This window comes from Microtus pennsylvanicus, chromosome 11, assembly GCF_037038515.1.
Source record: "Microtus pennsylvanicus isolate mMicPen1 chromosome 11, mMicPen1.hap1, whole genome shotgun sequence".
Lineage (NCBI taxonomy): Eukaryota > Metazoa > Chordata > Mammalia > Rodentia > Cricetidae > Microtus > Microtus pennsylvanicus.
Window position 1 is genome coordinate 93,984,356 of NC_134589.1, and position 24,072 is coordinate 94,008,427.

A 24,072-nucleotide genomic window follows, 5' to 3' on the forward strand; every position below is an offset into this window, starting at 1 on the left:
AGGCTCAGAGGTCATCCTTGGCTACATAGAGAGTTTGAAGCCAGCCTGGGCTATGTGAGACCCTGTCACTCACAAACAAGCAAGCACCCCCCCCCCCAACACACACAGTAGTTCTCAAAATTAAACTTCGTGGAACTGTGTAGAGCAGCCCCAGGCTTTAGGCCTTTCTATTGCTTTGCTGTCCTACAGGTATGGGGACAATGTCCTGTAAGCTGAGAGGAACCCTGGGAGAGGCAGCAGCTGCTTGCATTGACTGCACCTCCCCCGCAGCTAGCATCCCTGCAAGCGCTGGTGGCCTATGCAGGTTGTTTTGCAGCACAAATAAGAGATCAGTATTTTCATTTCCTCTGAAGCTCTGTGGTTGGAGAAAACCCACGAAAACACACCTGTCCCGGAGGCTTGGCAACGCGCTTATTAAATGTCACCTGGTGGGTCCCTGGCTTGTCACTGTGGCTGCTCTTCCTGCGTATTCATTCCAGCAGTGCGCAGGGTGGCACATGGCAGGGCCTGCTTTGGGGCTCAGACTAGAGCATTTTTCTGAGCTCCCGGGTGGATTTGTCCTGCCCTCCTGCCAGTGACTTCTGGATTCCTAATCCCCTCCCTGTCACTGTCATTTCCACCCCTGAACCATAGAAGTAACACATGCCTGTAGTAGACACCCTCCCCTGCACACCAGAAAAGAACACATCAGACGTCAAGGATCCTACACCAGCTCTGCTCTCCGTACCTGCCATTTTAAAACATTGCTTTATTGCTTATGTGCTGTGTGTAGGCGCACATGTATGCCACGACACTCAGGTGAAGGTAGAGGACAACTTACCGGAGTCTGTTCTCTCATTTCATCACGTGACTCAGGTAATAATATAGCTTGGCGTCAAGTGCTTTGCACACCGAGCCGTCTCACTGACCCATACCTGCCATTTTCTGGAGCTGTTCTGGCTGTTTGAGGCATTGCAACAGATCACACACAGGGTCTCTCTCTCTCTCTTTCTCTCTCTCTCTCTCTCTCTCTCTCTCTCTCTCTCTCTCTCTCTCTCTCTCTCTCTCACACACACACACACACACACACACATACACACACACGTCAAAGGGACTGCAAATATGTGTTGTTTAAAATGATCATGCTTATGGTTAAAAGAGGAAAGAACAGAACATGCTCATAACCACTGATCCGTCCCTCTACCCTGCAACAGCGCTAACATGGGTTCTGAGGATTGAATGCAGCTCCTCAAGCTTGCACCTTACTGACTGACCTATCTCCCCAGCCTCCTCCTTCATCGCTTTTTAATTGCATACATATGGAGCGGGACTCTGCAGAGTAGTAAAACACGAGAGAGGCAATTTTATTCAGGTTTAGCACATGTTCAGAGATGTCCACAGACACGAGAAGTCGCAGCTTCTTCTACCCATGGAGGTTTCATTTCCTCAACAGACTGTGTTAGCTACACATGACTGTTTTTCCTTGAGACATTTTCCAGTGAAATAGGGGCCAGACATTTTTCTGCTTCTTTGATTTTTTTTTGCCTTTTTGAGATAGCAATAGCAAACCAGAAAAATCTTGGCGGCCGTAGTCACAGTGTGCTTCCTGCTTTCCTCCAGGGAGTCAATGTTATGGATGCCTTCCTCCCATGCCCTTCCTGCTCTGCGCAGCCATAGGCGGAGTACACAGAGAGAGGGTGGACTTGGGAACCGCAGTGTAACATCTTCCAGGAGTCTGAACAATCCTGTCTCCTTCCCTGTATGTGTGTGAGAGTTCCTCATACCTGGCCTTGTCAGCGGCTGGGCTGGAGATCACAGGCAGACCGGTCGCCCACACCTGCTCCCGGGTTCAGTTGGTTCGCAGAGCCAGACGGTCATTCTCTATTAGTTGCAGCATATGTGCACTGAGAATAATGCACACCCCTGTGTGTGCTCTCTGTGTAGCCCTGGGTGTCCTGGAACTCACTCTATAGAGCAGGTTGACCTAGAATTCAGAGATCCTTCTGCCTCTGCCTCCTGAGTGCTGGGATTAAAGACGTGCGCCACCACCTCCTGACAGCAGTACACATTCTTAACCACTGAGCAGTCTCTCTCTCCAGCCTAATTTCTTGAAAGACAGAAAAAAATTGGCTGTCACCCTCCCCCTCCCACCGAACTCTTAGGACAAAGAGAAAAATTTTAATTTGTGATAACGACATGTTCCTTAAAAAGTTAAATTGCACATTTATTTATTTTGGGTGAATGTGTGGGGTGTATGTGTGCCATAGTGCATGTGTGGAGGTCAGAGGTCAAACTGCAGGAGTCTGTTTTCTCCTTCCACTGCATCAGGCTTGGTGGCTAATACCTTGGAGTGTGTGTGTGTGTGTGTGTGTGTGTGTGTGTGTCTATAAGAGTATGTATGTATGTCTGTGTATGCGTGTGTAGTAATAGGAGCGGCAAGGCTGCGTCCCCAGCACCCCGGCCACCTACTAGCTTATGCCCCGAAATTATTACATGGACACTGTATTCTTTTAAACACTGCTTGGCCCATTTCTATCTAGCCTCTTCTAGGCTAATTCTCACATATTAATTTAGCCCATTTCTAATCATCTGTGTAGCACTGCTAGGTGCACTTACCTGGAAGATTCTAGCCTACGTCCATCCTGGGTCGGAGCTTTATCGCGTGTGTCTGCCCTGGAGCGGGGAGCATGGCATCTCTGAGCTCACTTCCTCTTCCTCCCAGCATTCTGTTCTGTTTACTCCACCCACCTATGTTTTAACCTATGAGGGCCAAGCAGTTTCTTTATTGCTTAAGCAATGAAATCAACAGATTGATATATGACACTCCCACATCATGCGTGTCTCTGTGTGTGTGTGTGTCTGTGAGTACGAGTGTGCATAAGAGTATGTATGTGTGTCTCTGTGTGTGTCTGTGTGTGTGTCTGTGAATAAGACAGAGAGAGTGTGTGTGTGTGTGTACATGCCATGATGCATGTGTGGAGGTCACAGAAAAACCTGCAGGAGTCAGTTCTCTCCTTCTACTATATGGGTCTTGAGAATGAAACTCAGGATGTTAGTCTTGGTGGCAAGCACCCTTACCCGTTGAGCCATCTCTCCAGCCCTAGAAATTTATTTTTATTTTTGAAAGAGTGCAGTGACCTTGGGAAGCACTGGGGCCTCCGGGCAGTGGTGTTCCTGCCTTGGGCACTTACTCTGGCTCTCGAGATCCAGGAATCAGTGGAGTCACTTGGGAGGGGTAGAAAGCCTGGTGGAATCTAGCAGCCCCGCTGCTGGGAGGACTGGGACACTGGTGGGGCCCAGACTTGCAGCGCTGCTGGAGGAGAACTGTCCAGGTGAAGGTGCACACGTTAGTGCTGACACACTGACCCCCTCAGCTACCTCACAAGCTAACAGCCATGGTCATAACGTGCTGCCGGGAGGGTGGGTCAGGAGTGCTCCTCTCTGGGAACAGAAGCAGAAGTATTGAAGGCTTCTGCTCCGGTTCTCAGTTTCCACAGGTCCAACTGTCCGTGGCTCTGTGGGGTGGTTCCTGAAGACAGCATCTACAGAGCTATGTCTTTAGTGGAGCGGTGCTGGGATAACTCCCCTGCTTCGGGGTCAGGTGGTGGCTGGGGACAGGAGTCCCTATTACGCGTGACATTTGTTTAGCAGGACCCCATTTGTTCAGTACAGTGAGAGCTTTGCAGGCAATTAATTTCAGGCCTGTTTAATTTGCTCTGCTGCTCATGCGCTATGAAAATACCAGGAAGGCAGCTGCGAGGCTCAGCTCTGCCTGACTCCTTCTGCAGCCTGGGCAGGGGAGGGGGTATCCCCAGAGCCAGACTGGGCAGGGAGGAGGTACCCCCCAGAGCCAGGCTGGGCAAAAGAGGAGGTACCTTCAGAGCAGGCTGGACAGGGATGAGGTGCCCCCATAATCAGGCTGGACAAGTCAGGGGGTATGCCCAGAGCCATCCTGGGCAGGGGAGGAGGTATCCCCAGAGCCAGACTGGGCAAGGGAGGGGGTATCCCCAGAGCCAGGCTGGACAGGGCAGCAGGTATCCCCAGAGCCAGGCTCGTCAGGGGAGGGAGTATTCCCAAAGTCAGGCTGGGCCAGGCAGGAAGTATCCCCAGAATCAGGCTTGGCAGGGCAGGGCAAGGGGTATCCCCACAGTCAGGCTGGGCAGGGCGGCAGGGCAGGAGGTGTCCCCAGAGCATATGGGCTACACTCCTGGGGTGCCAGTCAACTCCATATCACTTAGGATTCAGCAGCACTTGCGGCATGAGCATGAGGTAGGCCTGCCCCGCTGGTGGTGTGCCTGAGTTGGTAGGATGCTTATCCAGCACTCATGAGGCTCCCTAGTTGTATCCCTAGCACTGCATAAACCAAGTGTGGTGGTGCGTGGCTGCAGTTCTAGCTCTAGGGAGGTGGAGGCAGGAAGATCAGAAGTTCAAGGTCATCCTTGGCTACTACTGAGTGTGAGTTACCTGAGACCATCTGTTTTAGTTTTCTGTTGCTGTAATAAGACACAGTGGCCAAGGCAACTTACAGAAGAAAGAGTGTGTTTGGGCTCATGGTTCCAGAGGGACAAGAGTCCATGATGGCCGACCCGAGGCATATCAAAGGCAGTCACGGTGGCAGGGACAGGAAGCTGAGAGCTCACATCTTGAGCTGCAAGCCCAAAGCAGGGAGGGAGTTATGTAAGAAATGAAATGAGTCTTTTAACTCTCAAAGACTGCCTCTGGTGACAAGCTTCCTCCCAGAAACCCACCCCCTAAGCTTCCCCAAACAGCTTCATCAGCTGGGGACCAACTGCCCACAACAATGGAAGACATTTCTTATTCAAACCACCACATCATCATACACACTTATGAGCCCTGACAGAAGTTACTGGTGGCAGATGCCACCTGTCCTCTGAATCTCACAAATCCAGCCCTTTTGGCTCAAGTTCTGCCTGGCTTTTCTCTTTACGCCCCTGTTTCTGCCGGGCGTGTAGCTTTTCAGCTTCTCTGTGAGTTAGTTTTCTGCTTTTGTGATAAAGCACCATGGTCAGCAGGAAGCTATGTGAGGAAGAGTTTATTTTGGCTCACGGTTCTAGAGAAGACATGGTGGCAAACAGCAGGCACGGAGGCAGGAGCAGGGTGCTGGGAGCTCACATCTTTAGATGCAAGCAAGAAACAGAGAGCAAACTGGAGGTGTGGTGAGGGCCATGAACTCTCAAAGTCTGTTCTCAGTGAGGTGCTTCCTCCAGCAAGGCTGCAGGCTCACAGAACAGCTCCAAATAGCGCCACCAAGTGGGACCAAGTGTTCAAATGCCTGAGATTATGGGGGATATTTTCATTCAAACCATCACAGGCCCCACCATGGGATTTCTACTTATTGCACCCCTGGCTTGGAATGCTCTGCATCCTTCACCCACACGAGGGGTGCTCTGCAGTGTGCGCATGCTCAGATGGGTGGAGACCCAGAAGGAAATCACAGAGATCACTGTGGTCCCTCAGAGGAGGATATCTGGTGGGAACAGAGTCATAGCCTGAGGCTTGAACGATAAGTAAAGCCGAATGATCTAGAAATCGGTGGGTGGAATTCTAGAGTGTTGGCGGGTGTGTGCTGCGAGTGAGCAGCTTGGGCGTTTGGGCAGGAAGGGGGAGCCGGGAGACAGTGCTGGGCAAGGTTAAGGCTTGTTCTTCTCACTACTATACAAACTAACAGACAGGAACAACTTAAGGAAGGGTTTATTTGAGTTCACAGTTTGAGGGTAGGAGATGCAGCGGGGCATGAGGCTGCTCCTCATACTGTGTCTGCTGTCAGGAAAGGGAGCCGAAGGAGTCACCAGGAAGCCTCGGCATGACTGTGATTTGGGTGTGTTGCAGGGGGTGGGGGGAGCGCCGAGCCATTCCATTGTGATTCTTGTTGTGGAGCCCTGTGGCTGCTCTGTCTCTGGCACTATTGCCTTTGCTGTGGGCTGCCTGGGTATGGGTTCCAGTGGACCCTGAGACTGTAACATCTGAGGTCAAATGTCTCACTGGCTGAGTTTCCCAGGGAGGTCGCACGTTTGCACCTGAGCATTGGGGACTGGGTGCTTTCGGCTTATAGCATTATTGACCTCGGGGTTTGGATCCTTCTTGGGGGCAGGATGGGGACCAGCTTCTCTGGCCTTTCACTGATGGACCCCAGAAGTAGCCCAAATGAAAAGAACCACCCAAATCCTGGGCCACACCCTCTTGAGGCAGCCTATATAAAGGGCAGGGAAAAAAGAAGCTTTTGCTCTTTTCATGCTTGTCCTCGCCCTTCCTTCCTTCACTGAAGACCAGCTGAGACATCCAGCCTCCTGGATTCTTGCGTTTTTTGTTGGGAGACAGCCATTGTTGGACTAGGTGAACCACAGCCTGTGAGCCACTTTAATGAATCTCGTGTGTGTGTGTGTGTGTGTGTGTGTGAGTGAGACTTGTGGTACCAGAAGTGGGTCTTCTGACCTCACATGATCCAATTAACTGAAAATTCCTCATAAGTATACACAGCGACTTGTATTTTTAGTTACCCCAGATGTAGTCAAGTTGGGAACCAAGAGTAAGCACCACGCCACCCAAAATGTAAGGGTTGGTGGGATTCCTTAGATTGTTCCTGGGCTGCTGCTATCACTAGTGTAGTTCCTGAGGCCGGGGCAGTAGAGGCGGTGTGCATATCTAGGGCTCGGGTTGGACAAGCCCTCCAACAGCCATTCTGCCTGTAGCCCTGAGCAGCAATTCTGCAATGCCTTCTTGTGGGGACAGCAGCCGAGATGTCCTCAAGCCCTCAGCAAGGTCAGGCCTTCGAGGCCACCCAGACTCCTGTCCTTGCATTTCTCAGAGGTCACGTGTCACAGAGCACTGGAGCTTCCTTCCAATCCTCCCTGTCCTTCAAGGATCAGCTCCCACACCAGGGAGACAGTAGCACCTGCCTTATAAGGACCGGGATGTCTAACGCCTCAGAGTGTTGTGAGCGATCTTGGCAGGCAGCAAGAGACTGCAGATGCATGCATTGAAAGATATACAACCAGGTGCCTCAAAGCCAGCCTGAGCCTTCGGACTTGAGAAGATTTCTGTGAAACTTGATCACAATTATCACACTTGATCACACCTGCCTCACAAGGCTCTCTCTGAAGGCTGTACTATCACCAGGCTGCTGTGACCAGATCGGGAATAAAGGCCGGGCCAGAGATGCAGGATGTGCCAGGTATGTGGGGCTGATCTGCTTTGGGCTCCCTGGCGTCTCAGTGGATGCTGATAGATGCCATGTTATTTTTTATTTTTAAAGATTTATTTATTTTTATTTTATGTGTATGGGGTTTTGCCTGCATATAGGTCTGTATACCGTGTATATGCAATGCCCAAGGAAGTCAGAGGAGGGCGTCAGGTTCTCTGGAACAAAGTGGACTGTAAGCTTCCATGTGGGTGCTGGGAACCAAACCTGGATCCTCTGCAAGAGCAATAAATGCTTTTAACCTCTAAGCCATCTCTCCAGCCCTGTCATATTATTTCTTATTGGCCTTGTAACCAGAGTTTTAAAGGTAAAACCTAGGCTACTCTTGGCCACCTGTCTCAGTATACCACCAGAGACTAGCGACGGTAAACAGCAGGGACAGATGTATGCATGTGGTCCTACCGGGAAGAATAACAGATAAACGGTCCAGGGATCCAAGACCATGTTCAGAGTTCTTTATTTTCATTAAATTTAAACAGAGGAAGAACTGGCAAAGTGCAAGTGGTCTGTGTCTGTGTTAAGGTTTTTATTGCTGTGAAGAGACGTCATGATCACGGCAGCTCTTATAAGGAAAACATTTAATTGGGGTGGCTTACTTAACAGTTTCAGAGGTTCAGTCCATTATCATCATGGAAGGGAGCATGGTGGTGTGCAGGCAGAGGTGGTGCTGGAGCCGAGAATGCTACATCTTGCAGACAAAAAAAAGTCGACTAACTGTCACACTGAGGAAAGCTGGAGCAGAAGAGATCTCAATGCCCGCCCCCAGAGTGACACACTTCCTCCAACAAGGTCATGCCTCCTAATAGTGCCATTCCCTTTGGGGGCCTTTTTCTTTACAACTACCACAGTCTGCATCATTAAGGATCCTGGTCAAGTTGGCCTGCCTAACTTTGCCTTAACGCCATTTCATACATTATAAGTCTGTCAATCCCTCATCAAAGGGGTACTGATATGGCCCTCACAAGATGATCTGCTGAGATAAAGCCTCTCCAATATATAATTGTTGGGGTTGGCTCTGCTGCAGGCTTGCTGTGACCCACGGGTGTTTTTGCATCAACCATGCTCTTCCTGGAACCCAAAGTGATGTAAGAGGAAAGGGTGGGGGTGATGGCTCATTTCTGTGTGTTCAGCCTTGATGGGGTTGGTCTGGTCAGGTAGACAGACACTCCTTGTGTGAATAGCATGCCTGTGCAGAGTCCAGGCAGGAGTCTGTACCGATATCAAAGAGAGAGACTCAAAAGGAAAGGGCAGAGAAGGCTTCATCCTGCTTTTAGCAATGGTATTCGTCAGGGTTCTCCAAAGAGATTGTGGTTATTGGAATGAGAATGGCTCCATCAACTCCCATGCTTGAATACTTGGTCCCCAGCTGGTGGAACTGTTTGTGAAGGATTAGAAGGGAGGTGGGTCTCTGGGTGAGGGTTTGAGGTTTCAGAAGCCTGGCATCTTTCTCAGTGTGCCCTGCCTCGGGCTTGTGGGTCAAGATGTGAGCTCTCCTCTGCTCCTCCATCATGCACTCCAATCCTCTGAAACCATAGCCCAATTAAACATCTTCTTCTGCAAGTCGCCTTGGTTTTAGCAGAGCAATAGAAAAACAACTAAAATAAGGAGAATGGATGACTAAATGTATGCATTAAGTGGGAACTTATTAGATTGGTTTGCAGGATGCAGACTGGGAAGTCGAGCCATGGCTGTCATTCATTGGAGAGGCTGAGGAGCCCACAAAGCTGGATGCTTTAGTAGTCCTAATCTGATGCTAAAGGCATAACAGATTCCTGAAGAAATGCTGGTCTTCATCATCTGTGTTGGAAGCCTAAAGAAGCTGGTTCCAAGGTCAGCAAAGGGATGCCCCAGCAACAGGCTGGATTTTCTTGCCTGTTGAAGGCATGCAGACAAAAGACAAGTTTCCTTCTTTCAACTTCCTTTTATCTGGGTTGCCATTGGAAGGAGCTGCCCCTATTTAGGGTGGGTCTTCCCACTTCAAATAATCTGACTAAGAAAGTCTCTCCCAGGATGTCTAGAGGCTTGCATTTCAGTTGATAACAGAAACAATGGAGCAGACACCCAAGAGTAGTGTCTTAGGGGTTCTATTGCTGTGAAGAGACGTGACCACAGCCCCTCTTACAAAGGAAAACTTTTAATTGGAGTGACTTGCTTACAGTTCAGAGGTTTAGCCCGTTATCATTATGGCAGGAAGCAGGGAAGCATACAGGAAGACATGGTGCTAGAGAAGGAGTTGAGAGTCCCACATCTTAAATTACAGGCAAAAGGAAATGATCTGAGGGCACGGCGTGAGCATATGAGACCTCAAAGCCCATCTCCACAGTGACACACTTCCTCCCACAAGGCCGTACCTCCTAATAGTGTCTCTCCCTTTGGCACCATTTTCTTTCAAACCACTACATTCCACTGTCTGGCTCCTAAAGGTTTGTAGCCATACCATAATGCAAAAATGCATTCAGTCCAACTTCAAAAGTCCCCATTGTCTGTAACAGTCCCAAATATATTTCAAAGTCTAAAGTTCGAAGCCTCTTCTGAGATTTATGCTATCTCTTAACTGTAATCACCTGTAAAATCAAAGTCAAAAAGCAGATCACATAATTCACTACTGTTCCAAAATGAGGGAAGGGAACAAAATGAGGAAATACTGGACCAAAACAAGACCAAAAACCATCTGGGCAAACTCCAAATTCTACATCTCCATGTCTGAGGTCAAAATGCTCTTCAGATTTTCAATTCCTTTCAGTGTTGTTAACTGTAACACACTTTTTCTTTTGGGCTGGTTCCATTACCTGTTAGCAGCTCTCCTTGGCAGGTACCCCATGACTCTGTTATCTTTAACATCTTGGCGTTTCCAAGGCAATCCAGGTTTCAACTTCACAGCCTCATGAAATGGCCTCTCTAGGCCTCCAATCAGGGACACACCACTGACACATGCTTGGCCTCAGGGGCTTTAGTTAGTTCTATTATTAACTCCAGAACCATGTAGCCTAAGCTGCTAAGTTCTGTTGATTGCTGGGGCTGGAACGGGGCCATCTCTTTCCATCTCTTTCAATTACATCTTCATTATCTTTTTGTTTTCACTGCCTAGCTTGATTGTCCTGAAACTGTATTTGTAGACCAAGCTGACCTCAGATTCAAAGATCTGCCAGCCTCTGCCTTCTGAGTGCTGGGATTAAAGGTGTGCACCTCCACAGCTGGCTCAGGTTTTCCTTTAATTCCTTTTCACAAGTTCAAAATTATCTGGGCGGGATCTTTCCCTGAAGTCACCATTCCATTTATTTTACTTCTTAATCTGTTTGTCACCTTGAATACAGTACTTAGCTCCAGCCACTTTCCTGTGCTCCTTTTCTCTTCAAATATTTTCCCTTGCTCAGCTTGCTCCTTTTCATTATTTATTGTCATTAGAATCAACACTAGTAACTACACAACGGAGTCTATGCCAGGCTGTTTTGAGATTTCCTCTACCAAGGGTATGAATCCAAAACTCTTCACTTTAGCCTCAGGCAGGTTCCTCAGACAAGGACAAAAAAGCAGCCACATTCTTCATCAAATATCACGAGACCAATCCCTAGGCCACATACTAACATTCTTCTCCTCTGAAACCCCTTGATCCAGACACCCACAGCTCAAATCACCCTCAGCACCACTGTCTTCTGTGCTCCTACTAGGATGGCCCATTACGTAATACTTAAAGCATTCCACTGCTTTTCTAACCTACAGTCTCAAGGTCCATATTCTTTCAAACAAAAACATTGTCAGGTCTATTACAGCAGTACCCCAGTCCCTAGTACCAACTTCTGTCTTGGTTAGGGTTTTACCACTGTAAAGAGACACCATGACCACAGCAACTCTTATAAAGGAAAACATTTAATTGAGCTGGCTCACTTAAAGTTCAGAGGCTCAGTCCATTATCTTCATGGTGGGAAGTAACATGGCAAACAGGCAGACATGGTGCTAAAGAAGGAGCTGAGAGTTCTTACAGCTTGACTCACAGACAGCAAGAAGTGATCTGAGACACTGCTTATGGCTTGAGCATATAGGAGTCCTCAAAGCCTGCCTTCACAATGACACACTTTCTCCCATAAGGGCAGACCTACTCCAGCAAAGTCACACCTCCTAATAATGCTTCTCCCTTTGGGGGTGACTTTCACAAGTAGCCATCACAGTCACCCTGTGGGCCCATCAGGGTCTTCAGTAAAAGCAGCTCCTATGTGCCTGTGGCAGCCGTTTGTCCTGTCACTTGTGTGTGGCACTGAGTGGATTTTGCAAATGTCTCTATATTATTGAGTACCCCATCTCTCAGGGCCTTAATATATAGTCCAAGCTGGCTTGCTACTTAGGATTCTTTTCATTAGGTGTTATTTCCCTAATGCTGGGGTGACAGACCTTTAGTACAACCCCACCCCCACCCCTCATCAAGCTCTGGGTCTCTTTGCCAAGTGCCGGCAGTCCTTCTACCCCATTCCTGGCTCCTTGCAGCAGAATCCTGGGCCAGTGGCCTCAGTGTCCCCTGGAAACTCTGGACATGATCTCTTCAGAGCCCGTTTGTCACCAGGCAGTTTATGCACTGGGTCAAGTTGGGGAACCACCAGGTCCCCATAGCTGCTCCTTCCCCCCTCCCCTACCCCTGTTCCCCTCAAGCTGGGGAACCACCAGGTCCCCATAGCTGCTCCTTCCCCCCTCCCCTACCCCTGTTCCCCTCAAGCTGGGGAACCACCAGGTCCCCATAGCTGCTCCTTCCCCCCTCCCCTACCCCTGTTCCCCTCAAGCTGGGGAACCACCAGGTCCCCATAGCTGCTCCTTCCCCCCTCCCCTACCCCTGTTCCCCTCAAGCTGGGGAACCACCAGGTCCCCATAGCTGCTCCTTACCTCCTCCCCTTGCCCTGTCCCCCCCTTTCCTTTTGCCATTATTCATGCAGCCACTTGTCTCGGCTTCCTTCATTGCTCCAGTGCGTGGGAACAGAGACAGAGACACCCTTTAGTCCTTGTCTGTGCTCCCTTTCTTTTGACTCCCATCCCCTCCCACACTCTACTGTGAAAACTAAATTTAGTACAATCTGGTAAATTTTCCACCGTGTTCACTTTTCATTTTTTTTAAATAGCCTGCATTCAAATTGACTTTATCTTGGGTATATGGCTCTTAGGATTTTCTTTATGTATGTGTGTGCATCTGTATATGTGAACACTGTGTGCAGTTTTCCAGGGAGGCCATAGAGGCTGTCAGGTCCCCTGAAGCTGGAATTATAGGTAATTTTGAGCTTCCTGACATGGGCGCTGGAACCCAAACTTGGGTCCTCTGTGAAATGAGCAAATTAAGCCCTTTGTTTGTAACTTTTTTTGTTCTTTCAGTTTTAGCTCATATCTCAATGTATGTATATGTACTTACAATCAGGGCGGGTTTTCTATCCCTGAAAACTCCTTTGCGATGGGTCTCTGTAGGCACGGTCCCTCCCCTCCCCAATGTCCCCACCTGTCTTCTGGCTCTGCGGCTTAATCTTTTCAAGACAGCCCTGTAGATGACATCAGTATGCGGCCTTCTCACCTTTTCTGTTTTCTTAGCGTAACACGTTTGAGGATCCTGTGTGAGGTTGTGTGATCAGCAGTGTTTTAATTACTTGTCTGTGGCTGTGAGACAATACCACGGCCAGAAGCGGTTTACAGAAGAAAGAGTTTATTTTGGCTCAAGGTTCCAGAGTGAGAGTCTGTGATACCAGAGGAGGCATGGCAACAGTTAGTAGAGGTCATGTCTTCAGTTGCAAACACAAGCAGAGAGAGCAAGGTTATAAACTCCCAAAACCCACCCTCAGGATGGAACTCCTCAAGCAAGGTTCCACCTCCTAAAAGTTCTATGACCTCCTTCCGACAACAGCACCACTATTCAGGGGCCAAGGGCTCAAATACTTGAGCCTATGGGAGGGACATTTCTCATTCAAACCACCACACGCAGTTCTTTCCATTGCTGAGTGATATTTTGCTGGTGTACCTACTCCTGTGTGTTCATCCACCTGCACTCTTTAGCACATTTTGGCTAGATGAGAGGATTTGGCAATTTTAAATAGAGCTTGGCTGTGCACATTCGTGTTTATATTTTTTTGTGTAAGGTTTCATGTCTTTAGATACTTCAGAGCAGAATGTTAGGTTGTGTGACCATCCATTCAACTAGTCAAGAAACACCCAAAGTGTTTATCTTCCCCATAGAAAACACATGAGTTCCCATTGCTCTGCATCCCTGTCAACATCTGATGATGTCTGTATGATCTCGAGCTTAGCTGATAAAAGGTAACCTTTAACCCCCTGTTCCTGGAGACCCACCTCCTTTCTGCATCCTGATGCCTACTGTGCCATGGAGACCTAAATCTAGAGAGAACGTGGCCAGTACAGCCTCAAGTCTTACAGAAGTTGGGTTGTTTCCCTGCCCCCACCACTCAGGCTTAGAGAGAGGCAGACACAGCCTCTTGCTGATGCTCTGTTAGCACCAAGAAATATCACCATGACCCCTTCCTCTACCTTCAGTATCACCAAGTACCACCGTACTCTCAAGGATGAGATGAATTGAGGGAACTTGGGAGGAGCGGGATTCCCTTTGTCTGGCAGGGGAATTCCCATGCTTAGACAGAATCCCTGATACCAGCTCTCCCTACTCTCATTCTAGGCTTTCTATAACAGAAGATGGGGGCAGACATCTTCAATTTCTTTGTATGTGTGTATGTGGGGCGGGGTATGGTGTGGAGGCCGGAGAGGGTGTTTTGTCACCTGCTCCATCACTTTCTGCTTAAGACAGGATCTCCATTGACCCTGGAGCTAGGCTGGGGACCAAAAAGCCCCAGAGACTGATCCATCTTCCCAGCTGTCATAATAGTTCTTGGCTTGGTGTCAGAGGGCTGGGGCTCATCCAGTTTTGGCAGGTGCTAAGGCTTGGTGAGTGAGCCCTAAAGGACTCCATGTTGAAGGCTTGGTTTCGGCCCATGACTCCTTAATGGAGTCACTGTGATGTGGGGCCTAGTGAGAGGCAGATAGGTCACAGGCAGAGTGCCCATGGAGAGGGATATTGGGACCCCAGCCCCTCCACTCCCTCTGCGTTTTGACTGACACGACGCGAGCACTTCCTCCGCCACGCGGGCTGCTTTGATGTTCTTCCTCCTCATGGGCCTCGATGCAGCAGACTCGCTGGCCGTGGACTGAACTCTGAGACCGCCAGCCAAAGCACAGCTTTTGTCTTTAGAAGTACTCAGGTGTTTTGGCGCTGTCCCAGAAAGCTGCCACGGTAGGCGCCGCTCTCCCACATTATCGGCCCATCTCAAAGAAAATAAACCTGAGCGGAATGGGTTCATGTGGAACCCAATGGCTTGAGTCTTTCTGGAAGTCAGTAAAGGAGGGGACATGCCAGAAAGTTCTCTGCCTGGGAGGGGCCTTCCGCTAGTTCTGTTTTGATATCAGTAAGGGTACAGCATGAATTGTCTGGGCAAGTATGAGTCCGAGGTCCTCAGGCTTAGAGGGACACAGGGACAAGTGAGCATGCTGGGAGGGCGGAGGAGGACAGAGGTATCAGAAAGCCGCCATGGATGCCCATGTTCATTTGCACTTAGAAAATAACAGAGGCCTTTACGGTGGCCCTTGAGTGAGTCTGTGCCCTCCCCATCTGAGCTCATTTTCCGTTGTGGTGACAGAACCGTCAACACCGTGTAGTTTATCAATAGGGCTTTGCTTCGGCTTCCAGTCTTAGAGTCTGGAGTCTAAGAGTGTTCAGTCCGTGGCTCCTCACCTTCTAGGCAAGGTTGCAAAACAGGGTGAGACATGGAAGGGTGAGTGGGCCACGCATGGCAGAAAAGAAACTGACAGACCCTGTACCACAGAGAGCACAAGAGTCCAGTCCTAGAGTGTCCAGCCACACCAGGACTCATCTAACACTTCATACTAAGGAATAATGTTCCTAGTGTGAATGTTTGAGAGATGCTCTCAAGTCATACAACACCTGTGTCAACGTGCCACCGGGATCTATGAAACTGGAAGGCTCCACCCCCTTGCCCTGTCCCATGGTGCACCTGAGTGGAGCTGGGGAATCTGCATCTTCCACCAGTTTCTTGGTATTCTGAAGCACTCTATAGTCTCTCTCTCTCTCTCTCTCTCTCTCTCTCTCTCTCTCTCTCTCTCTCTCTCTCTCTCTCCCTCCTTGTAGAGGTCAGAGATGGAAGTTGAATGTCTTTCTATCCTTTTATTTTTTGAGACAGGGTTTCTCTGTGTAGCTTTGGAGCCCATCCTGGAACTCACTCTGTAGACCAGGCTGGCCTTGAACTCACAGAGTCTCTGTCTCCCGAGTGCTGGGATTAAAAGTGTGTGCTCCACTACCCAGCTTCTTAATCGCTCTCTACCTTATTTTGAAAATTGCCTTTATTTATTTGTATGTATATGTATTCATGTGTGAGAACGTGCATGTGCCATGGGCATGAGGTCAGAGGACAGCTTGTGGGAGTCAGTTCTCTCCTTCCACCATGTGGATCCTGGATGTTAGGTCCTTAGGCTCTGCATGAGTGCACCTCTACCCACTCTACCAATTCACTGGTCCTCTGTGTTGGCTTTTGAGACCGGTCATGTGTCTGAATCCGCGGTTTGCTCATTCAGTGAGGCTGCCTGGAGATGAGCTACAGAGATCCTCCTGTCTCCGCTTCCCCAGCGCTGTGATGACAGGTGCCCACTGGAGTTTCCATGGGTTCTGGGGAATGGGACTCAGGTTTTCATGAGTGTGTAGCAAGCCCTTCTCCTGACAGCTTTGTCTTCCCACCCCTGCAGCCCACTTTCTCAAGAATCCAAGTTTAAAATAGTCTGAATGGTTTGGTCCCAGGAAATGAGTGACGTCGTCAAGCTGGGTCCAGTTAAAAGAGCATTCACTGGTCTCCGCATCCCTTGGCTTGCAAACCGGTGAGTGTTTACAGTGCAGCTGCCTCCAGCCAATTTTAGCTGCAGGGAGCAAAGCTGGGTCCTTGACTATAGGTTCCCTGGACCCTGCTTGGCAGCGCTCCTCCTCTCCCTCCTCCTGCCCACACCATGCCCTTAGCAGGAGGTGGTCTTCCTCCGCAATAGGAGTCTGTCACCTCACTCAACCAAGAAGAAAATCAACTCTGAGAGCCCCTGGAGTGCTTGCTGGAGTGCCCTCCAGAACACCCCCCCCCCGGAGAACCCCTGGAGCATCCTCTGATCACCCACTGGAGCACCCCTGGAGTGCCCCAAGGTTCTTCTTGGACCCTCCACTAGATCACCCTGTCCCACTGGTCTGAAGCAAATGCATGGCCTGTTAGCTCTGTGGCCCTAGATGATGGGGAGGTCAGGGCTGGGTCTCTCCTGCTCACTGTTTGTCTCTGAGACTGAGGGAGAGCTTGGCAACAAGGAGACATTGCTTCGATCTGGTGCTTGCTGAGTGTGAGCACCTGGGTTTGAGCCCCAGCTCCTACATAAAAAGTGGTGTGGTCCACACCTTCAACCCCAGTAGTGGACAGTGCATTCTTCTGCTCACTGATCAGCCAGGGTGCCACTTGGCAAGTTCCAGGCCAGCGAGGCCCTGTACACACACACACACACACACACACACACACACACACACACACACACTCAAAATAATTTTTAATGGGTTAAAAAAGAAACACTCAGAGTCTGTGGCCATTCCACTCACTTATACTTGGGTCCATTACCACGTCGGAGCCCATTTCTAGACGGCCTCTAACTTAGTCAACTCCAAGCGCTCTTCACGGAGCCCTGTAATGCAGTTACCCTAGGTGCCCACTGGTGCGTTCTGGATAGAGAGCGTGTGATATCAATATGTGGGGTTTTGACCATCGAGAAGGGCAGGATTAGATAATTTGCAGGGAAATGGATGAAATTGGAGAGCCTGTTAAATGAAGTAAGCCAGATTACAAAAAAAAATAAGTATCCTATTTTCTCGTGTGTGTGTGTGTGTGTGTGTGTGTGTGTGTGTGTGTGTGCTAGAGAGAGAGAGGGAAAGGGAGAAGGACACAGAGGGGGTGGGTACTATTAGAGACGTAAGAGGAGAGGCAGAAGAAGAAAGGTGGCAGAGAGTGAATATGTCCAAAGAACATTGCACTCAAATACGAGCATATTGTAGCCACGGTTAATATATGGAACAGAAGCTGAGGAGCGGTGGTTGTCTGGGGCTGCAGGAGTCATTGTTCTCTTGGTGTAGTTTTAGTTATGTCAGGCAGGAACATTCTAGATTCTTTTATAGATGCCCAAACTGCCTTGTGCACTTAAAGTTTTGTTGGGAGCACTGACAGGAGTTAAGCATTCTTATCACACATGAAAACATTAGAAAAATTGAGGCTTCCAAATAATATTTCAAACTGGCACTGTCTCTGGGTCTGGCGGGGACCATGGAAGTCACACTAGGCTGAGGAAGCCTTGGTCTGTGACTGGCACCTCCCACAAGCCGTGGGAGCATCCTGTTTCTGGGATGAGCACAGTTCCTCCTGGGTCAGAACCCCAAGCTCTCCTCATCAGCTCCCACTTTCCCGAGTACCTTCACTGGGAGATGCCTCTCACTCCGCTTTAATTAAAGCTCTAATTAAATTAGTTGATCTGCTGATGAATGCTTATTTTCATGTTGTAATTTGACTTTAATAGACCTGATGCTTGAATGAGAGGAAATGCGAGCTCGGTGGAGAAGTGGAACCTTACAATGTGCAGGGAGAATAATTTCCTCCAGAGACCCGCATTGGCCTGCATCTGCTTAGCATGTGCTGTCTGTCAGCGCTAACTGGGAGGCAGCTCCCGGAGGGAGGAATAGTTCCTGAGAATTCACATGAACTCTTTGAGTCCTGGCATGAAGCTCATCATTTGAAAGCACATAGGGATTGAAGCAGCCTGGGACGCTGTTGGCATCTGGGCCTCTCCTGCTGGCTCTGGGTGATACGTGTGGGTGTGTCGAGGTGGTGAGCACAGGATGGGAGGCTTCCCTAGACTCTGTGGTTTGGGGTCCAATACCAAATTGCTGTGCTTTTGTGAGTGGGCCTCGCCGACTCTTAAGTTTACTCTTACAAAAGACAACTTGCCGGACTAGGGAGAGAGCTCAGTGACAGATGTGTGCTTGCTGTGTATGTGAGGCCACTGCCCCAAGCAAAATACCCCAGAAGAAATGACCAAAGCAAGCAAGCACAAGGATGCCCTTGGCTTTATAGTGGCTTTGAGGACAGCCTGGGGTGTGTGACACCATCTCAACAATAACCAACCAACCCACCAATCAAAACAACCCCATGGTCTGGGGCTATAGCTCAGTCGACAGGGTATTTACTTAGCATACAAGAAGGCCTGTGTTCAGTCAATAGCATCACATAAAATTGGACATCACATCACATAAAATTTCTGATTCTACTCAGAAAGTAGATGAAGAATTTCAAGTCCTTTAGCTACATAGTGAGTTCAAGGCCACACACACACAGACACACAGACACACACATACAAACACACACAGATATAAACATACACATAGACACAGACACACACACACACAGACACACACACACACCTCCTTGCAGGATTGTGGAATGACTGAGTTTGGCCCACTGCCTGGTATTTGGTGAACACTGTAGAGATGGAACAGCTGGTAACCCTGGCATCAAAAGCAATCTGTCACCTGCCTGGCACTTAGGAAGCAGTAGTCTTGAGCAAGGCCTGTGGTGAGTCAGGGCAACCCCAGGCAGGTGGCAGCCTTGTGACAATGCTGGCGTCCACTGTGGTGTCTGATGCCTCTTCCCACCGTGGTGGAGGTCATTGGCCTGGCTGCAGAGGTCATGCATTGGTCTTCACTGTGTAATGTGGCAGGCTCTGTCCAGACCTGGTAAACCATATTTGCTGTGTCTAATTCTCTGCTTCAGCCACATGATATGGTTTGTCCTCAAGTTGCTCTATGAGGCAGATACATTCCTTGACCACTTTAGGGTCAAGGCCGGTGAGGTTCATAGAACATTATGATGGGGAGAGCTGCAGGACTGGAACTTAAGGCCAGTCTACGCTAGGTTTTGAACCCTTTTGTCTGACTGCTGCTGCCTCATGGTGGGGTCACATGGCTCCCTTCCCAACTTCTGTGAGTGGGCTCAATTCAACTCAGAGACATGAAAATGCAGTGACAGACCCCACTGGAAATGTCTTTCAGGGCGCAGAATTACAGATACGACATGCCTATGAACTCGAGGCTTGATCAGCATCTATGACTGAGGAGGCTGGGGAGGAAACAGCGTGGGCCTTTTTGTATCTCAGTCCTGATGCTTTCGTGTTGGTGGCTATATATATTTGTAGGTATCTTTAATCCTAATGTTTTATCTGTAAACATTATAAACCTGCAGAAAAGTGAACATAGAACAATGAAGACATTCATACCTTCACCAAGGTTAGGAGTGTTCCTGGCTGGTTGTATCTCCCATTCCTCTGCCCGCTATCTCATTACACATGCCCATTTTACTGTGGTCACATGTTACTGAAGATCAGGAACATTCATGTACATAATCATAACTCAGCTACTACACTCAAGAAGTTGAACGAGGAGGGGCTGGGGAGATATCTCACCCAGGAAGGTGCAGGGACCAGAGTTCAATTTCCAGAACACACAAAAATGTTGGGTGTAGTGGTACGCAATTGTAATCCCACTCCCAGGGAGGCAGAGCGGTGGAGCCCTAGGATTCCCTGGCCACCCAGCCTAGCCTACTTGGTCAGGTCCAGGTCAGCGAGGGACCCTGTCTCAAAAGACAGGGCACCTGAGGAATGTGACCTGAGTTGTGCTCTGGCCTCACATATGAGTGCGCGCGCGCACACACACACACACACACACAAACACACACACACACACACAAACACTCACACACACACGCACACACACACAAACACACACACACACACACACACACACACACACACACACACACACACGACGTCCCTGCCCATCACCACAAGTACTCCTTACGTACACAAAGAAGCTGAGTAGTGGAGCTACACTCATCTAACCTGGAGTAACTCCATAGTCACTCCACGACTGTCTTTGTACCCTTTGCAGCTGCTCTTCCTGGAGTATAATGTCCAATCAGAGACAATGCATTGCATTGAGTTTCCATATTTTTAAAACTTCTTTATCCTCGAGGAGTCCTGAGCCGCTGTGTGAGCACTGCGTGCTTTGTTGTCGCGTCTCTAAGCAGCCCTTGCCCTTCTCTGATGTTTGGCAGAGAGTCCTGCTGCAGACGCAGGGTGGATCTGTCTGTCGCCTTCTGATGAGATTCGGAGATGGCAGTTTTGGCAGTTGTGCTAAGGAAGCCATGTAGTGTCCTTGGTACATCACACCCAGATCGGATGATGTCAGTGTCCTCTGTTGGTGGTGTTAGAGGAGATGCGTTCTAAAGTCACTTTGATGAGAAGAGTCACTTCCTGTCTGACAGCCAGGCTGAAAACTGATTTCTCACTTGGGAAGCAAGTGCCAACAGCGTTCCGTGAGACCTCACTGAGCCGGGGATGGGATGGCTGGGCATGTCCGGTACTGGCTGGTGGGCGCTGCCATGTGAATACTGTCCTGGGCTTAGGCTGTGCCTAACACAGGGTCTGGTATTCTCATAAGAGGAAGGAGAGGGAGCCCAGACACCCAGAGGCAGGGGAGGAGCCTTATGGCATGGGCAGAGGGGGAAGGGATGCATCTAAACTTTTCCTCTTGCTGTGATGAGGGAAAGGCAGCTCAGATGTTGTGGTGGGAATGTCCCCTGCAGGCTCAGGCATTGGAACATTTGGTCCCCAGCTGGTGGTGCTGTTGGGGAAGTTTAAGAGGTATGGCCTTGCTGGGAGAAGTATGCTACTAGGGGTGGACTTTGGAAGTTCAAAGCCTCTTGTTATTTCCACTTTTCTCTTCCTGCAGTTCGAGATCTTGTCCCTCAGCTTCTGCTCCAGCTGCCATGTTGTTGCTGGTTACCATGCTTCCTTGACATAATGGACTCTGGAACCATAGCCAATAAACCCTTCCTTCTATAAGTTGTCTTGATCATGGTCTTTTACCACAGCAAGGTACTGAGTACATATGACTGAGTGAGTACATAGGACACCATGTTTATGTCAGCTCACCACTCGGGGTTGCAGAAGTCACAGTGACAGGGCCTTGAGGGAATTAGTTGTATCACATCCATAATCAGGAGAAGAGAGCAAAACATGCATACATGTTTGTCCATTCTCACACGGCTCATGTAAGTATAAGTGGAGACTGCTTGTTTGTCTCCTGGCTGCCCAGATGCCAATAATCATGCAGAAACTATATTAATTACAACAACTTTGTTTGGCCAATGGCTTAGGCATCTTTCTAGCTACCTCTTTTTTTTTGTTTATTTTGTATTTTGAAACAGGGTTTCTCTGTAGCTTTGGGGCCTGTTGTAGAACTAACTCTTGTAGACCAGGCTGGCCTTGAATTAACAGAGATCCGCCTGACTCTGCCTCCCAAGTGCTGGCATTAAAGGCGTGTGCCACCACTGCCCAGATCTAGCTAGCTCTTATATCTTAAATTAACCCATTTCTTTTAATCTATGTATTGCTACAAGACTGTGGCTTACTGGTAAGGTTATAGCCTGGTGTCTTTCTCCTATGGCAACTACATGGTGTCTCCCTGACTCTGCCTACTCTCTTTCTCTTTCTCTGTTCTGATTTTCTGCTTGGATTTACTCTGATAAGCCATTGGCTCAAACAACTTTATTCATCAACCAATAAAAGTAACACATATGCAGAAGGACATCCTACATCATATCCCCTTTTCTGTATAAATAAAAAGACGATTTTAACTTTAACATAGTAAAATTACATATACAAAACAGTTATCAAGCAAGAATTATAGTTACAATGTTTAGTCCATTTACATTTGGAAAATTAAGGAAAATACTCTATCATCTATTCCATCTTTGTGAGTCTAAAGTTTTATATCTAATTTAGCCTTTATCATAACTAAGGAAAACTATAACTATAACTATCTGTCTTCAACTCTTCAAAGGCCCCAGAAGGATAGAATATTGCTTAAGTAAACAGGAAATTCATTGTAAGAAACTTTCAAAGTTCTAGAATTGATTGAGACATCTTGCTGCCTGGACAATCACCCAAAGTTCTTCTGTAATGTTGGGGCATCCATCTTCAGCCTACAGGCCCATGGTATTTAGTAGACTTTTCCATAAAGCAGGAAATTTGAAAATCTGTTCTGCCTTATAATGGCAAATTTCATCAGTTGCCTTCTGTGTCTTGCAGAATGTCTGGCAGTTTCCTCTATGAAGTAGAAATCTAGACGGACCATCCCATCTTTTGTAAAGTTTAGTACTCACTTTTCTGCAGGTCCTGCATGTCCAGTTCATACAGCATACCATTTAGTAGTTCAAAAGCAGCTTCTTTCCCAAATGGCTAGCCTTGTCACATTGAAGGCAAATTCTGTAACGAGTTTCTTCAATGCCCATTGACCTGTCTGAAATGATTGATGCTGCCAGAAGCAGACATGTCTCATGGTCAAGAAAAGTCCAAGTTCTTAAAACATTTTAAATGCCATATTCCATAGGTCTTTAAACTGTTGAAGATTATCTATTTAGCTGAAATATATCTCTGTATATTTCTAGAAAACCTAACTAACATGACTAAAAGTTTGATTATTATAAGTGACTATTAATCTGTATATCTTAACTATACATTATAGTTTTAAATGAGCTGCGCAAACACAATACCTTAAACAAGAACAAAAATACTTATACACAGTGTAACAAAACTGGCTTTAAATTTGTATCAATATACCAAGATCCATATCAATACAAAGTATTCATTTCTATATCATATCCACCCCCTCCTTTTTTTAGAAACTGACTGTGACCATTAATCACTTAAAATCAACCCCCTTTAAATGAAAATAAACATTTATGAAGAGTCATTTTGGAAATTTTGGAATAGTTTTCTCCAAACTGCTTCCTGATGTTTGTTGGGTGAAATATTTTTAGGGGTTCATGGAGACATTTTGGGGGGTCTTGTTCTATCAAACCACAGTAGCCTGAAAAGAATCCACAGGTTCTCATCTTCTGTGGAAACAAAAGCAGAACTTCCTTTCCAAAGTAACATATCCTTTGACTCAAATTATGAAGCCAAGATACCTTTAGAATATATCTATATCATCTATATCTATATCTATCTATGTTGGTTTAACTTAGCAGCCCTCAGAATCAAATCTCTCTCTGCAGTCAAAAAATTTAAAGAAAACACAATAATTCATATAATCCAGACTCTCTGTGTATAGTCCATCTTTGCATGGCTTATTTTTCTTTACTCCTTTCATCTATGACTGTCTGTGCACTTTTATGTTACTTTTATTATATCTTTTAAGACTTTGTTTTATTTTTTTATAACTGTCTATACTTTTTTCCTTTTCTTTCCCAAGCCTACACACACATTTCTTTTTTAAAAAAAAAACACACACTGTGATCCGTTCAGAGGTTTATTTTTGTCTGAATCTGTCTTTATTGCATATCTGTAATTATTTTCTGGCCAGGAGCACCTTTTAAAAACATACTAAGTGGGCGTGGCTAGAACCAGGTCCAAGGTCCTGCCTGTTTGCTCCACCCAGTCCAACATTGCAGGGGTATGTTCACTGCCTCTGTGAGTCATGCCCACTGCCCCAGCTCCAGGGATGCAGGGGTCTATGTCGCTATTAAGCAATTTGTAACACGCTGCTCACAGACCCCATTTAAGTGCTCCATAACAGAACCAGCATGAAGTAGGAAGCTGGCTCTTAAAGGAGCCATGCAGTTTTTGCTGCTAATGCTGAATCAGGAAGTATTCTCTTAAAGGAATCATGCCTCTGCTTGCCTCTAGTAAACAGAGCCCACTCGAGA